A 17,597-nucleotide genomic window follows, 5' to 3' on the forward strand; every position below is an offset into this window, starting at 1 on the left:
TGACAGAAAGCAAACCTCAAACAACAACAAAAAGTAATTGTACTTTCTATCTTCTCAGACCACAAGGCAATAAAAGTGGAATTCAACTATAGAAAAAAAATTTCATCCCCACACAAAGGCATGGAAATTAAACAACCTTATGCTGAATGACAGTTGGGTTAAGGAATAGATAAACTGAAAGTCATTAACTTCCTCTAACATGACAGTGATGAAGATATAAGCTACCAAAACCTGTGGAACACTGCAAATACAGTCCTAAGAGGGTAATTTGTCACATTAGATACTGACATCCAAAAAACAGAAAGAGAGCATATCAGCAACAAAATAAAATTCTTAAAAAAATGGAAAAAGTGGGCAGTGCTTGTGGCTCAAAGGAGTAGGGCGCCAGCCCCATATACTAGAAGTGATAGGTTCAAACCCAGTCCCGGCCAAAAATTGCAACAACAACAACAACAAATGGAAAAGAAAAAGCAATCCAATCCCAAACCCAGCAGAAGAAAAGAAATAACAAAATTAGAAGGAGGCAGCAGCGTCCGGGGGTGGTGGGGGGGCAGGCCTGGTTCTCCTCCCTGGCCCCGCCGTGGGGGCAGGCGGATTGCCCCGAGGAGTCTGGGAGGGGAGGACTGAGCCGGCCTGTGAGCAGGCGAAGATGCCGAACTTCTGCGCTGCCCGCAACTGCACGCGGAAGAGCATGCGGTCCAACCTGGCCTTCTTCAGGTTCCCGCAGGATCCTGCCAGAAGTGGGTGGAGAATTGTAGGAGAGCAAACTTAGTAGATAAAACTCCTGATTAACTAAATAGACATTATCAATTATGTGCCAAACACGTTGAGACTTCTATTATCTGTACAACTATACATTTTGCAGAGGCATCAGAAAAGTAAAGAATGATTGGGTTATTTGATTTCTCAAAATTAATTGAAGCAGATATTTGTGAAGTCATTGGGAGAGCCCTTACAGGACAGTTCTTTTTTTTTTTTTTTTTTTTTTTGCATTTATTTATTTATTTATTAAATCATAGCTGTGTACCTTAGTATGATCATTTGGCACCATACACTTGGTTCATAGACCGTTTGACACATTTTCATCACACTAGTTAACACAGTTCTTCCGGATAATGCAATACCAACAATATTTGTTCTTACCAGTCATTTGAACAATCCACACGGCAGACACAGAAAACGAATAAAAGAATTGAGGGAAGATGAAATCAGGACTCTGAAACAGAAAAAAAAAATAATGAAACCTCTGAACAGGAACAAAAACATAAAGAAACCAAAAACAGCAATGCTCAGAACCCCAGTGCAGAAGAGGTGGGTGAAGAACAGGATGAGGATATTTTACCTCTAACCCTTGAAGAGAAGGAAAACAAAGACTATCTCAAATCTCTATTTGAAATCTTGATTCTTCTGGAAAACAAAACATACCTCTAGATGGACCTGAGGCTGATGAACTCACAGAAGGTCTCTTTACTCCTGATAACTTTCAAACACTGCTCGAGTGCCGGATAAATTCTGGTGAAGAGGTTCTGCGAAAATGCTTTGAGACAACAGCAGTTAACACATTGTTTTGTTCAAAAATACAACAGAAACAGATTCTAGAAATCTGTGAGAGCTGCATTCGGGAAGAAACTCTCAGGGAAGTGAGAGACTCACACTTTTTTTCTCTTATCACAGATGATGTAGTAGACATAACAGGGGAAGAGCACCTACCGGTGCTGGTGAGGTTCGTGGATGAATCTCATAACCTGAGAGAGGAATTTGTGGGCTTCCTGCCTTATGAAGCCGATACAGAAATTTTGGCTGTGAAATTTCACACTACAATAACTGAGAAGTGGAGATTAAATATGGAGTATTGTCGTGGCCAGGCTTACATTGTGTCCAGTGGATTTTCTTCCAAAATGAAAGTTGTTGCTTCTAGACTTGGAGAGAAATATCCCCAAGCTATCTACACACTTTGCTCTTCCTGTGCCTTAAATATATGGTGGGCAAAATCAGTGCCTATTATGAGAGTATCTGTTGCATTGGGAACAATTGAGGAAGTTTGTTCTTTTTTCCATTGATCACCACAACTGCTTTTAGTACTTGACAATGTAATTTCTGTTCTTTTTCAGAACACTGAAGAAAGGGCTAAAGAACTGAAGAAAAATTGCCATTCTCTGTGGACAAGAAGGCATGATGTATTTGAAGTTTTAGTGGACCTCCTTTAAGCACTTGTTTTATGTTTTGATGGTATAAATAGTGACACAACTGTTAGATGAAATAATTGTATAGCTGGCCAAGCATTTTTCCTCTGTAGTTCAGTAACAGATTTTTATTTCATTGTTACTATTTTTGTTCTTTAAAATGTCCTCTCTTTCACAAGGGCCTTTGGAAAAAATCTCCAGGGGCAAACCTCTGATGTCTTCTTTGCTGCCAGTAGCTTGACTGCAGTATTGCATTCACTCAATGAAGTGATGGAAAATATTGAAGTTTATCATGAGTTTTGGTTTGAGGAAGCCACAAATTTGGCAACTAAACTTGATATTCAGATGAAGCTTCCTGGGAAATTCCACAGAGCTCAGCAAGGTATCTTGGAACCTCAACCAACTTCTGATAGTTACTGTAAAGAAACTTTAAGTGTTCCAAAAGTGGAACGCATTATTCAGGAATATAAAGATATATTCTTGGAGCAGCACCTCAAAGCTCTTAAATGCTTGTCTCTAGTATCCTCAGTCATGGGTCAACTCAAATTCAATACATCAGAGGAACACCATGCTGACATATACAGAAGTTTTTACCCAATCCTGACATACTCTCAGCCAAACTTCTTTGCTGGAGAATTAAATGGAAACACAGAGGAAAGGATATTGACCTTCCATCCACCATTTATGAATCCCTTCACCTGCCTGACATTAAGTTTTTCCTAATGTGTATGCATTGCTGAAGGTCCTGTGTATTCTTCCTGTGATTAAGGTTGAGAATGAGCATTATGAAAATGGATGAAAACGTCTTAAAGCATACTTGAGGAACACTTTGATAGACCAAAGGTCAAGTAACTTGGCTTTGCTTAACATAAATTTTGATATTAAACACGATCTGGATTTAATGGTGGACACATATATCAAACTCTATACAACTAAGTCAAAGCTTCCTGAAGATAATTCAGAAACCATGGAAAATACCTAAGAGATTTTAAATATATTTAAAGGCTTTCTCTTGCATTTGATATTTGAAAGAAGAGCTGTAGGTGGATCTAGGCCAGTTAATTACTGAATATCTTCACCTGTAGGCCTTCATTGACTACTTTAGCCTTTGATAATCTACCACCTTGAATGGCCCCTGTTGAATGCTCATGCTTTGAAGACCTATTTTTTTCATCCAGAAGATAGCATTAAAAGTGCCGTCTTTCACTTTTTTGTGATAGTGGCTACTGACACTGTTAAGTTATTTTATTTAAGTCAATTTAGACATAACATTTACTATCAAAGCAGACCCACATCAGGTATTGAGTTGTAAATTCTTTGAAGAAATAAATTTTCAAGAGATATGATAGGAAGCAATACGTCTTATAAAATGTTACAATAAAGCCAATGATTGACCTTTGAAGCCAAAAAAAAATTAAATATATTGTTAAAAATCTGTGGACAGAGAGAAGCTTGAGAGCTCACCAAATGAAGATTTCTGTGTAGATTTTGTCTTTATCAACTGAACTTAAAGGAACAAGTGACAGTTACAGTTTGAATGGAAAAGCCTGCCATTGTTAACTCCACATCAGGTTGTTGCTGTTTACATTTCTTTATCGAGCCTTTTCTCCATAAGCGTTTTAGCAGGCATATGTTGAACATTTCTGTTTCATGATTGACAGAATCAGAGGCCATGGATACTAACAACTGACTTCACTGTTTTCTTCTGTCTTTTTCCATGACTTTATATACTGCTTTTTCTTGATTCATAAACAAAACCAGGAAAAGCTACAAAAATAAGTGTTTTGTGGTTTATCAAGAAATAATATGGAAAATATTGCTGTTATTTTTGGTGAAGAAAATCAATTTTGTATTGTTTATTTCAATCTAAATAAAATGTGAATTTTGGTTATAAAAAAAGAAATAAAATTAAATTAGAAATAAATGAAATTGAAACAAAAGAATCATTAAAAATTAATAAAACAAAAAGCTGGTTCTTTAAAAATATAAATTAAATTGATAAAACATTGGGCAGATTAAGTAGAAATAGAAAGGAAAATCTTCAATAACCTCAATCAGAAACAAAATACCCATGGAGATACAAGAGATTATTTTTGACTGCTACAAAAAACTCTATGTCTAGAAATTTGACAATGCTGAGAAAATGGACCAATACCTGAAATCACACCATCTGCCTAGACTTAACCAGGAAGAAATAGATCTATTGAACACACTGATGGCAACCACTGAGATTGAAGAAACAATTAAAAAGCTTCCAGCAAAAAAAGTCCTGGACTAGATGGTTTCACACCAGAATTCTATCTCACCTTCAAAGATGGGCTTGTACCTTTATTTCAGAACCTATTCCAAAATATTGAAAGGGAAGGAACCTTCTCCGACATGTTCTATGAAGCAAACATCACCCTGATTCTAAAATGCGGAAAGGATCCAAATAAAAAGAACTAAAGTCCAGTTTCATAAATGAATATAGATGAAAAATACTGAATAATATCTTAGGTATTTATTGCAGCTACACATTAAAAAATAAATACTTCATGATGATGTAGGCTTTGTCACAGGGACACAGGCTGGTTTAACATATGTAGAGACAAGAATGTAATTTGCCGTATCAAAAAAAGCAGAAACAAACACCATATTATCCTTTCAATTGATGCAAAAAAAAAAAAAAAAGCATTTGATAACATTTACCATCCTTTTCTAACAAGAACACATAAGAAAATAGCTATCGGAGGCACATTTCTTAAGGTAATTGAAGCTGTCTATGATAAGCCCACAACTAACAACATAGTGAGTGTAGTAAAAGTGAAAGCTTTTTTACTTAGACACTGAACCAGATAGTGATGTCCACTATTGCCACTATTATTCAACATTGTACTAGAAGTTCTAGCAAATGCAGTCAGCCAAGAGAAGGATATAAATGGCTATTTAATGGGAGGACATGAGGTGAAACTCTCACTCTTTGCTGATGATACAATCTTATACTTAGAAAAACCCAGAGACTCAACCACAAAACTCCTTGAGTTAATCAAGACATACATTTATGTATCAGGATATAAAATCAATATCTACAAATAAATAGCCTTTGTATAAGCCAATAACTGCCTAGTTGAGAAGCAAATCAAGGACATATTTCCCTTCATAGTAGCTTCAAGGAAAATCAAATACTTAGGAATATAGCTAACAAAATAAGTGAAACATCTTTACAAAGAATTATGAAACCCTAAGAAAAAAATAGCTGAAGATATTAACAGTTGGAAGAACATGCCACACTCTTGGCTGGGAAGAATCAATATTCCTGAAATGTCTATTCTACTCATAGCAATCTACAGACTCAATGGAATCTCCCTTAAAATACCAACATCGTACATTGAGGTACTGAAAACAATAGTACTTAATTTTGTATGGAATTGCAAACCCTGTATAGCCAAGGTTATTCTTAGTAGTAAAAACAAAGCCAGATTCATCACTCTACCAGACTTCAGGCTATATTACAAATTTATAGTAATCAGAACAGCATGGTATTTGCACAAAAATAGAACAGAATACATATGGAATAGAATAGAAAACAAAAATATGAAACTAGTCTCCAATTGCCATCTAATATTTGATAAGCCAAAGAAAATCATACAGTGGAGAAAATTATCCCTATTCAATAAATGGTGCTGAGGGAACTGGATATCCACATGCAAAAGACTGAAACTTGACCCGCACCTTTCATGACTTACAAAAATTGACTCAAGATGGATAAAATATTTAAATATAAGATATGAAACAACAAAAATATTAGAGGCAAGTGTAAAAAAGTCACTTGATGGTGTCATACTGGGAAAATATTTTATGAGAAATATTTCAGTTGCAATTGCCACAACAAAAATAAAAAGAGAAAATAGACATAATTAATCTGAAAAGCTTCAGGTTAGCTGAGGAACAACAAGTAAATAATCTTCAGAATGAGGAAAAAGATATCTGCATGGTATGAATCTAACAAAGGATGGACAACCAGAATCTACCGAGATTTTAAATTAATCATCATCATCATCAACAATAACAAATAGCAAAGAATCCCATCTATCACTGGGCAAGAGATATGAACAGAAGTGTTTTTTTTTTTATTAAATCATAGCTGTATACATGAACAGAAGTTTTTCTGAGGAAGACAGATGAATGGCTAAACAACATTTGAAAAAATGCTTATCATCCCTTATCATCAGAGAAATGAAATCAAAATCTTCTTGAGCTATCACCTAACACCAGAGAGAATAGTCCACATCTCAAAGTCGCGGAGCTGCAGATGTTGGTGCTGATGTGAAGAGAAGGGAATAGTTTTACACTGTTGGTGGGACTGCAAAATAATATAGCCTCTTTTAAAAGAAGTATGGAGAATCCTCAAAGAACTCAAATTAGACTTCCCATTTGATCCTACAATCCCATTCCTGGACATCTACCCAGAAGAGATTGTGTCCCATCCTCAAGAGGTGTGTTACACCCCATGATCCCTCACCCCTTCCCCCTTCCCTCTTCCTGTAATCCTCTTCTCCCACCCCCCACATAATCATCAATTGTCCTCACATTAGAATTGAATACATAAGATTCTTGCTTCTCAATTTTTTTCTTTTTTTTTTTTTAAATCATAGCTCTGTACATTAGTATGATCATGGGGCACCATACACTTGATTCATAGACCGTTAGACACATATTCATCACACTAGTTAACATATCCTTCCTGGCATTTTCTTAGTTATTCTTAGTAAAGTGTCTCAAGAATGGAAGAAAAAGTACCCAATGTACTCTCCCTTATTATGAAACTAATCTAGGACCTTCACATGAAAGCTATAACCCAGTTACAACCTAAGAATAGGGAGAAGGGGAAAAGGGAGAGGATGGAGGGGGGAGGTAGGTGGATGGAGGGGGATTAATGGGATTACACCTGTGGTGCATCTTACAAGGGTATATGTGAATCTTAGTAAATGTGGAATGTAAAGGTCTTTTCTTCTCAATTTTTGTGATGCCTTACTAAGAATAATGTGTTCCACTTTCATCCAGCTTAATACAAATGATGTAAAGTCTCCATCTTTTTAAGGGCTGAATAGGATTCCATGGTGTATATATATATATATATATATATATATATATCGCAGCTTGTTAGTCCATTCCTGGTTTTGTGGGCATTTAGGCTGATTCTACATTTTAGTGATTGTAAATTGAGCTGTGATAAAGAGTCTAGTGCAAATGTTTTAATGACAAAAGGATTTGTTTCCTCTGGGTAGAAGTTCTGATAGTTCGTGTCTTCATTATTGTTTTGTTCCAAAAATTTGGTTATTTCCTTCTTGATCTCATCTATGACCCAGCTATCATTCAGCATGAGGTTATTTAGTTTCCATGTTTTCATATGCATATGCAGATTCCTGTTGTTACTGAGTTCAACTTTTATTCCATCATGGTCCAAGAAAATATAAGGAAAGATTTCTATTCTTTTAAATTTGCTGAGGTTAGGCTTGTGACCAAGTATGTGATCCATCTTGGAGGATGATCCATGGGCTGATGAGAAGAATGTTTATTCAGTTTTGTTAGGATGAAATGTTCTATAGATGTCTGTTAGATGTAAATGTCGAATGGTTAAGTTTATGTCCAAAATTTCTTTGCTTAGCTTCTTTTTGGAGGATCTATCCATCACTGCCAAAGGAGTGTTAAAGTCTCCAACAAGTATGGTGCTGGGGGAAATCAAGTTGCTCATGTCAGTTACAGTTTCTCTTAAAAATTGAGGTGCATTCTAGCTGGATGCATAAATGTTGATAATTAAAATCTCATCATGTTAAATGTTGCCCTTAACAAATAAGAAGTGACCATAATTATCTTTCCTTACATTTATTGGTTTACAGACAAGTTGCTCGTGTCAGTTATAGTTTCTCTTAAAAATTGAGGTGCATTCTGGATGGATGCATAAATGTTGATAATTGAAATCTCATCATTTTAAATGTTGCCCTTAACAAATAAGAAGTGACCATCATTATCTTTCCTTACATTTACTGGTTTACAGCCCATTGTATCTGTGAATAAAATTGCAACACCTGCTTTTTTCTTATTTCCATTTGCCTGAATTATAGATGACCATCCTTTCACCCTGAGCCTATGTTTATCTTTTAAGGTAAGGTGAGATTCTTGAATGCAGTAGATGTCTGGCCTGAGTTTTTGTATCCAGTCAGCCAACCTGTGTCTTTATAGAGGGCAATTCAAGCCATTCACATTAATTGAGAGTATTGATAAACCAGATAGTTTTGGGTATAGAGTTGGAATTTGATTAAATGTTTCTTATTGAGTTTACTTTGGCTGTGGAGAATCGTGTTGTTCATTATGGGGGATAGGTTCGAGAATATCCTGGAGAGCTCGTTTAGTTGCGGCAAATTCCTTCAACGTGTGAATGTCATTAAAGTATTTAATTTCTATATCATAGATAAAACTCAATTTAGCTGTATAAAGCATCCTTGGTTGAAAGTTATTTTGTTTAAGGAGATTAAATGTAGATGACCACCCTCTTCTAGTTTGAAAGGTTTCAGCAGAGAGATCTGAAGTCATTCTAATGTTCTTCCTCTTGTAGGTTATGGTTTTCTGACGTCTTACAGCTTGCAGAATCTTCTCCTTCATATTAACATTGGTGAAGTTAATTATAATGTGTCTATGATAATTTTTATTTGGGTTGATTCATGCCGGTGTTCTGAAATTGTCTGCTATCTGAATTTCAGAGTCTCTTGGGATGCCTGGAAAATTATCTTTGATTATTTCATGAAGTAAAGCATCTGTATCCTTAACAGCAACCTCATTACCTTCAGGTATTCCTATAAGGCAAATATTAGATCTCTTCAAATTATCCCAGTGCTTTCTGAGATAATGATCTGTTTTTGTTCTCCACTTTTTCTCCTCTTTGAGCATTTGGGACCATTGAAAAGCTTTGTCTTCAATGTCAGAGATCCTTTATTCTGCCTGATCCATTCTGTTACTGAGGGATTCTACTGTATTTTTCAGATCTTTGAGGGCTGAAAATTCTTGCTTCAATGTGTCAAAATCTTTAGTCGTTTTGTCTTTGAATTTGTTGAATTCTTGAGACGTCTTTGAATTACTGCTTGAAATTCTAATTCCATCTTTTCCTCCATTCCGTTGATCTTATTTGCTATCCAAATTATGAACTCGAATTCTGACATCTCAGCCATTTGTTTATGAATGGGATTTTGTGCTGTTCTTTGGGGGAGTTGATCTACTCTGATTATACATGTTGCCAGAGTTTTTCCACTGATTTTACCTCATGATTGTTTTTCACCATTGGGTAGGTGGTCAGGAAAGGTGAAATTGGATTGGGAGTTCTTGGAGTTGTGGTTAACCAGCCCTTTGTTAAGGATCTGGAACTGATGACTGCAGCTTTTTCCCCTTTAGCTTTGCAAAGGACTCGTGCAGTACTACAGTCTGAGGCTGAGGCACCGTGCTTGGTATGGTGGGGTTAAGTGGCTCTATCTTGTATTCAGCTGTTTCTTGTCTGATCCTAATGGATCAGTGACTCTGGTGAGGTCTTAACTGTGGAGAAATACAAGCAACTAAGCCACCCCACCTCCCATGGACAAAAACTAGAAGAGGAAAATCAACCCTTCCCTTTACTACAAAATCAGCATACCACCCAAGAGGGTCCTTGGGTGATTGGGTAACTTTCGGGGTTCCATACCAATTGACCCAGTCAGTAAGAACGCTCACGTGAGAGAGTTCAAAAGATTCCATCAACTAGATGGCAGAGATCTACTGGCTGCTCTGATTTGGCTCATTCCTGTGCTCTGTTGAGTGAGAAAGGGCCACGTGGTAGAAGAGTTGAACCAGGGAGCTGAGTTTCTTTCTTCATTTTTGTTCCTCTTTCACCCCCGGTCCCTGGTGACTCCACAGGGCTGTGGTCCAGCTTTCTCCAATAAGCAAATGTGCCAGGGTTTAGCACCTGTCAGAGTCAAAGGAAGGTCAATGCCCCATGACCTAGCCACTACGCTCTGCTACCAGCTGGCTGGGGGAGCTGAGACCTGCCTGCCTTGGGTACTCAATAGCCACTGGCAAGTGTTCCACTTGGACTCAGTTTAATCCTGAGGGTAAAATGTCAGCAAATGCTTTGCTCTCTCAGCCTCTGCGCTGTTGCCCCTGCCACTGTGCAGCACGGGTATTCCTACAGAGTGAGTTCTGGTTTCCTCTGGCAGTCCTCAGAGTTGAGGAAGTGTCTCTCTAAGATTAAACCCCAGCAGGATCACTGTGTTGTTGCTGGATCTTTGTAGGAAGTAACCCTGTAAAGTTCCTCTGCAACTGCCACAGCCAGGAAGTTCTAACTGTAGGAGCAGCTCTGGGAGTATGGGGCACATGGATCCAGCATCAGGGTATGGGGCGCTGCACAAATTCTGCCAGTGCCTGATGCCCAGTGACTTCAGAAAGTTGAGTGCTGGGCTCATAATTCTGGCCAGTGGTGGGGGTGCGGTGCAGAGGCAGGGTAGGGTGGCTCAAGGAACAGGGCATGGGGCACGTGGCTCTAGCATTCTCTGGCTAGGTGCAGATGCGGTGCAGAGGCAGGGAGGGCACAGGGTAAGGGCGCAGGACAAGTGGCACTAGCAGTCTCTGGCTGGGTGGGGGCAGGATGCTTGATCCAGCAGATGGTGGGGGGGCACTGCTCATGAGCCTCCTCTCACAGTCTCTGCAGAGGTTACACTTCTGGTTCTTCAGGTGAGGGAGAAAGGGTGAGTTTAAAGTTCAGAATGGCAGGGAAAATGTTAGTTCAATTTTTCTGCCTGGCAAGAGAGTGTTCAGAATCACAGCAGGATGCCTCTGGGGAAGTAGTCCCCACTTCCTACAGCACTAACCCGTGGGGTGAGACAAGAGGTCCTCAGTTCACTGCTGACCTGTAGAAAACCTACAGGAGCAAACAAAGAGAAAAAGGAAAACAAAAAACCACAGCTTTTTTGGGGGAGGGGATGAAAACTTTTCCTTTGGGATGATTTTGTACCTGAAGTTTGCTTTCTTGGAGTCACAACTTGCCTCAGCAGAGGTGACTTGCAATTATCACTCTTCTCTCTTGGCTCGCCTCCCAGTCTTCAGCTTAATTGGGTACTTTGTGGACGTTATCCTTCCCTCTGAACAGGAGCTTCTGTCAGAGGCTGCCTCCAGTTGGCCATCTTGCCCCTCCCTCTCTCTATCTTTTCTAATGGCTGAATAGTACTCCATGTATACACATACCACAGTTTGTTAATTGATTCATGTATTGCTGGGCACTTCGGTTGCTTTCATGTCTTGATGATTGTGAATTCAGATGGAATAAATATACTGGTGCAAATGTCTTTGGGGCAAAAAGATTTTTGTTCTTCTGTGTAGATACCTAGTAATGGGATTGCAAGATCAAATGGAGGTTTGACTTATTGTTTTTGAGAATTTTCCACACTTATTTTCATAGATATTGTGTTAGTTTGCAGTCCAACCAGTAGTTCAAAAGTGTTCCATTCTCTACACATCTACACCAGTATCTGCGGTCTCAGGACTTTGTGAATTGGGCTATTCTCACCAGAGTTAGTATCTAAGTGGCTTTGATTTTCATTTCTCTGATGATTAGGTATGATGAGCTTTTTCTTTTCTTCTTCTTCTTCTAAATATATATATATATTTTATCTGCCTACTGGCTATTTGTCTGTCTTTTTCAGAAAAAAGTTTTGTTCCTGTATTTTGCCCACTTATAAATAGGATTGTTTGCTCTTTTCTAGTTGATTAGTTTGAATTCTCTATAGACTGTAGTTATCAACACTTTATCAAATTCATAGCCTATAAATATTTCCTGTTCTGAATCCTAGACGTATGATTTAGTTGTTATAGTCATAGTCATTCAGAAGCTTTTTAGCTTGATCATGTCTTATTTATTTATTTTTGGTGTTGATGCAATTGCCAAGGGCATCTTCATAATATCTTTCCCCAGGATAATGTGGTTAAGTGTTTTGCCCAAACTTTCTATCATAATTTTTACCACTTATTGTCTTAAATTTAAATATTTTATCCAGCAAGAGTCAATCAGTCAATGGTAAGAAGTGTGGGTCAAATTTAAATCTTGTACACGTCACTAACCTGTTCTCCCAGCACAATTTATCAAATAGACAATCTTTCCCCCAGTGTATGCTTTTGTTTGATTTATGAAAGATCAAATTGTGGTATGTGCCTGGGTTCATTGATTCTATTCCATAGATCTGTATGTCTATAATTGTGCCAATATCATGTTTTTTTTGATCACTGTAGACTTATAGTATAACCTGAAGTCTGGTAACATGATGCTTCCAGATTTGTTTTTATTTATTAGAATTGCATTGCATTTGGCTATTTTGTTGTTGTTGTTGTTGTTATTCCACATGAAATGCAGTGCTATTTTTTTCAATATCTTAAAAGTATAAAATGTGTTGATTTCATTAAATCTGTAGATAACTTTAGGTAATATGGCAATTTTAACAATGTTGATTATTCCCATCCATGAGTGTAGTATTTTTTTTTTCATTTGTTAACATCTTCTGCTATTTCTTTCCAAGAGCTTCATAGATTTCTCTGTTGATATAGTTCACATTCTTTGTTAGGCATATTACCAGCTATTTCATTATTTTGAAGCTACTATGAAGAGTATTATGTATTTGATTTGACTCACAGCTTCCTTTTTTTTTTTTTCTTTTGAAACAGAGTCTCACTTGTTACCCTCAGTAGAGTTCCATGGCATCATAGCTCACAACTTCAAACTCTTGGGCACAAGTGCTCCTATTGCCTCATCCTCCCTAGTAGCTGGGACTACAGACATCTGCCACAACACCCAGTTATTTTTAGAGATGGGATCTCACTCTTGCTCAGGCTTGTCTTGAACGCATAAGCTCTGGCAATCCACCCACCTCAGCCACCCATAGTGCTGGAATACAGGCATAAGTGACTGCTCCAGCCTTGATTCACAGCTTGACTTTTATTGGACTATATGAAGGCTACTTATTTGTGCACATTGATTTTGTATCTTGAGACTTTACTGTATTCACTTTTCACTTCAGAAGTCATGTGGTTGAGTCCGTGGTGTTTTCAAAGTAAAAGACAATATCATCAGTGAGGAATGAGAGTTTGAACTCCTCTGTACCCATTTGAATATTTTTGATATCTTTCTCCTGCCTGATTTCATTTGGTAGAACTTCTAGCACTATGTTGAATATCAGTGGTGATAATGAATATCATTGTCTGGTTCCTGCTCTAGGTGGAAATGCTTTCAGTTTTCCTCCTTTTAGTAAAATTGTTTGTAGATTTATTTTTTTGTAGGTAGCCCTTCCATAACTATTTTCTTTAGTGCTCCTGTCAACAATAGATGCTGAATTTTGTTGAATGTTTTTCTCCTTTTTTGCAAAGATCATATGGTGTTTGTTTTTGCTTCTATTTATGTGATGAATTACATTTATGGATTTACATATATTGAATCAAACTTGCATCCCTGGGTAAAGCCCACCTAATTATGTGTGGAGAGCAGGCTGTGAGACATCAGGGCCCCCACAGCCTTGGGAATATTCAGGTAATTAAACCTAAACTGCTTCTCCTCCATTCCCAAAACAGCCATATTCCTTTCTTCATGCTCCCTCTGCCAGAAGTCACATGGCTCTTTCTTTGTCTGAGAACTATTCAGAGATCCTTGTAATCTTTTTCTTCCTTCTCCTTGTAATATGCTAACAAAGTTGAGTAGTAACCACTAAGTTCTTGTTCTTCCTTTGTTTTGTAAACTACACAGAGATCCTTGTGATCATTCCTTCTTACTTCTTATATGTTAATGAAGTTGAGTAGATACCAGTAACAAGATGATTTATCTTTATTCAAGTCATTTACATTTGCCTGTCTTACTGTATGAGCAATAATGTCTTTTATTTATGCTATTTCCCCATATTGTTTATGCTACTTCCTGCTGAACAACCCTGTACACATACTATAAAATAAAGCTGATTTTGTGCTTTGATGCTGGCTGCAAACATCAGCTCAGTCAGACCTCCCGATCCCATCTTTCATTTCAGTGTCTTCTCTTATGCTTTATTTTCCTCATTCTCCAATTCCACTCTGGTTTGCTCCAATTTAATATGCTGGTTCACAACAATTATGATGTATAATTTTTTAATGTGAAGGTGTTTCTGTTTGATAAGAATTTATTGAATATTTTTGCATAGATATTCATTAATGACTTTGGTCTGTAGTTTTCCATTTTTGTTGAGTCATTTCCTGGTTTGGGTATCAGGGTGATATTTGCTTTTTAGAACATGATGAGGAAGATTTCATCTCTATATTTTGGAAACATTCTAGTATATAGGTATGAGCTCTTCTTTAAAGTTTGGTAGAATATTGGTATATAAATATCTGGAAGATATATATATATTGCTATATATATATATATATATATATATATATATATCAATTTTGGTTTTTGATGTTTTTCTGTCCAAATTTCTAACTTTTTCTAGTTGAGTTTAGGTGGTTTGTGTGATTACAGGTATTGGCCTCCTTCCTGTACGTTTTCAAATTTGGGGGCATAGGTTTTTATTTTCATAGTAATCACTGATTATCTTTTACATATATGTGCCATCTGTTACTATTTTTCTATTTTTGTGATTGAAGTTATTAGAGATCTTGCTTTTCTGTTTATAGTTAGTCTAGACGAAGGTGTCTAGATTTTGTAAATCTTTATGCAAAACAACATTTTTTTGCTGATTTTCTGAATCATTCTTATGTTCTCAAAGTTATTTATTTATGATCTAATTTTAGTTATGCCTTTTCTTCTGCTAGGTTTGGAATTGGATTGCTCTTTTCAAGATCTTTGAGAGTATTTATTAAGTTGTTGATTTGTGTTTTTTTCTTTTTTTTAGATCTGGGTATTTAAAGTGATAAATTTTCCCGTTTGCATTGCCTTTGAAGTTTTGATAGCTTGTGGCTTCATTTTCATTTTGTTTGAAAAATATAATGATTTCCTCTTGATTTCCTCTTTGATCCAACTGTCACTCAACATAAGAATGTTTAGTTTCCATGATTTTATTTGACTCTGAAGATTTTTCTTGGAGTTCACTTCTACTTTTATTATGTAATGATCAAAGAAGAGATAAGGTATAATTTCAATTCTTTTAAATTTGTTCAGTTTTAACTTGTGCCCTAATATATGATTAATTTGTGAAGATGATCCATGGTCTGACAAAAACAGTGTATACTCAATTTTATTGAGATGGAATTATCTTTGTATGTCTGTTAATCCCATTTGTTATAAAGTCATGTTAAATCTATTGCTTTATTATTTACTTTCTGTTTGGAGGTTCTGTCCATTTCTGTCAGAGGAGTGTTGAAGTCACTAGTTATTCTGATGCGGGGGGTTACCATATGGTTCAGATTGGTTATAATTCATTTTATATATCTGAGAGCATGTAAGTTGGATGCATAAATATTTAGAATTGAAATGATGTGTTTTTGCTGTATTATTTCCTTGACCAATACATAGTGTCCATATTTTCATTTCTTTATTTTTATTGCTTTAATTCCACTTGCATCTGAAAAGAAGATTACATCTCTTGCTTTTTTCTTATTTCCATTTGCCTGTTTTTAAATTCCCTTTAGCCTGAGTTTTCTTTTGTCCTTTAAGGACAGGTGTGTTTGCTGAAGACAGTATATAGTTTTGTCTTATGTTTTTTTTTTGTTTGTTTGTTTGTTTGTTTTTCTCCATTCAGCCATTCTGCACCTCTTCCATGAGGAATTCAAGTCATTCACATGTATTGGGAAAATTAATAAGTATGGTGGAGTTCTCTTTTTCTTATTTTGTTAAGTTCCATTACTTATTTATACCCTTTGTGCCATTGTGGAAGCTAGGTTTTGCCTTTTAATTTGGAGGTATCTTTACTTTGTCTGAGGACATTGAAATGGTAGAGTGATGAACAGGCCTGAGTACTTTTTGCAGATCTGATCTTGCTGTGATAAATTTCCTCAAAGTTTATATGTCAGCAAATAATTGATTTTAAACTCAAAAGAAACTTATTTTAGCAGAATATCAAATCCTGTGCTAAAAATTGTCTTATTTAAGAAGGTTAAACATTGATGACCACACTCTTCCTGCTTAAATGCTTCAACTGAAATATCCCCTGTCATCCTGATATTTTTTTCCATTGTAAGCAAGAAGTTGCTTATACTTGACTGCTTTCAAAAAATTATCTTGTATTTTGACTTTGGCTTAATTAATTACAACATATCTAGAACAGCGGTTCTCAACCTGTGGGTCATGATCCCTTTAGATTGTATTAAAGGTTCATGGCATTACGAAGGTTGAGAACCATTGATCTAGGAGAAGCTTGGTTTAGGTTGGGTCATGATGGGGTTCTGAAACTATCTGGTATCTAAATTTCTGGGTCTCTTGCAATAGTTGGGTAATTCTTCACCATGATATCTTGAAATAGTTTCCATAGTTTTACAACTCTCTTCTTCTCCTTCAGGGATTTCTATGATTCAAATATTTATGTGCATTGTGTAGTACATCTCTCTCAGAGAAATTTCTGCTTTTATTTCTTTTTTTTTTCTGTCTCTGACTGATTGGGTTAGGTATAAATATTGTCTTAAATTTCTCAGATTTTTTCCTGTTTATGTTCTACTTTATTGCTGAAAATATCTATTGTGTTTTGAACTCATTTGAATGCCTCTTTCAATTCCTTAAGCTCTGTTATATCCTTGTTAATTATTTCCAGATCTTTGACCACTTTGCCTTTAATTTCACTGATTACTTGATACACTTTTTGCACTTCCTTTGGATTTCTTTCTCCATCTTCTCAATTCAATTCATCTTATTTTCCATCTATATTGTGAATTCTATTTCTGTAGTTTCAACAATTTCTCTGTGGGTTTTATTTTCAGATATTTCTTGCTTATAATCTATTAGGGGTGTTGATCTGCTCTGATTTTTCATGTTGCCGGGGTTCTTACGCTGATTCTCACCCCTGTGTATTTTCTGTTTATTTATATATTTATTATACTTTTAAACTGGAACGTTATGTTGTCCCTAAATGTTATTGTGAAATAAGCTAATTGAGGTCCCTTTGCTAGCATTCAGAAGATTTGTTTTAAAACAGTCTGAAATCAGATGTGGACCTTATCTCTTCCCTTATCACTGACTATTCAACTGTGCTCTTGCTTATACCTGTAGCCCTTATCTCTCACAACCTCCCAAAGCTCCCTATATAGGTTCCTTGGGAACCAGCCTTGCTCTTTCCAAGTTGGGCAGAGCAAGGCTGGAGGCAGGACTTCCAGGTGATGCTTCTTGGCAGGGGGTGACTCATGAGAGCAAGCAACGTGTTCCCATGCTCAGAAATTCACAAAGCTGCAGTTTTCCCAAAGTACCTTGCTACA

General features: G+C 36.6%; 1 pseudogene; it reads left to right on the top strand.

Moving 5' to 3' along the window:
• The first annotated feature begins 649 nt into the window (after positions 1–649).
• On the top strand, positions 650–3,165 carry LOC128578449 (52 kDa repressor of the inhibitor of the protein kinase-like; annotated as a pseudogene).
• Positions 3,166–17,597: the final 14,432 nt, after the last annotated feature.

This window comes from Nycticebus coucang, chromosome X (genome assembly GCF_027406575.1).
Source record: "Nycticebus coucang isolate mNycCou1 chromosome X, mNycCou1.pri, whole genome shotgun sequence".
NCBI lineage: Eukaryota > Metazoa > Chordata > Mammalia > Primates > Lorisidae > Nycticebus > Nycticebus coucang.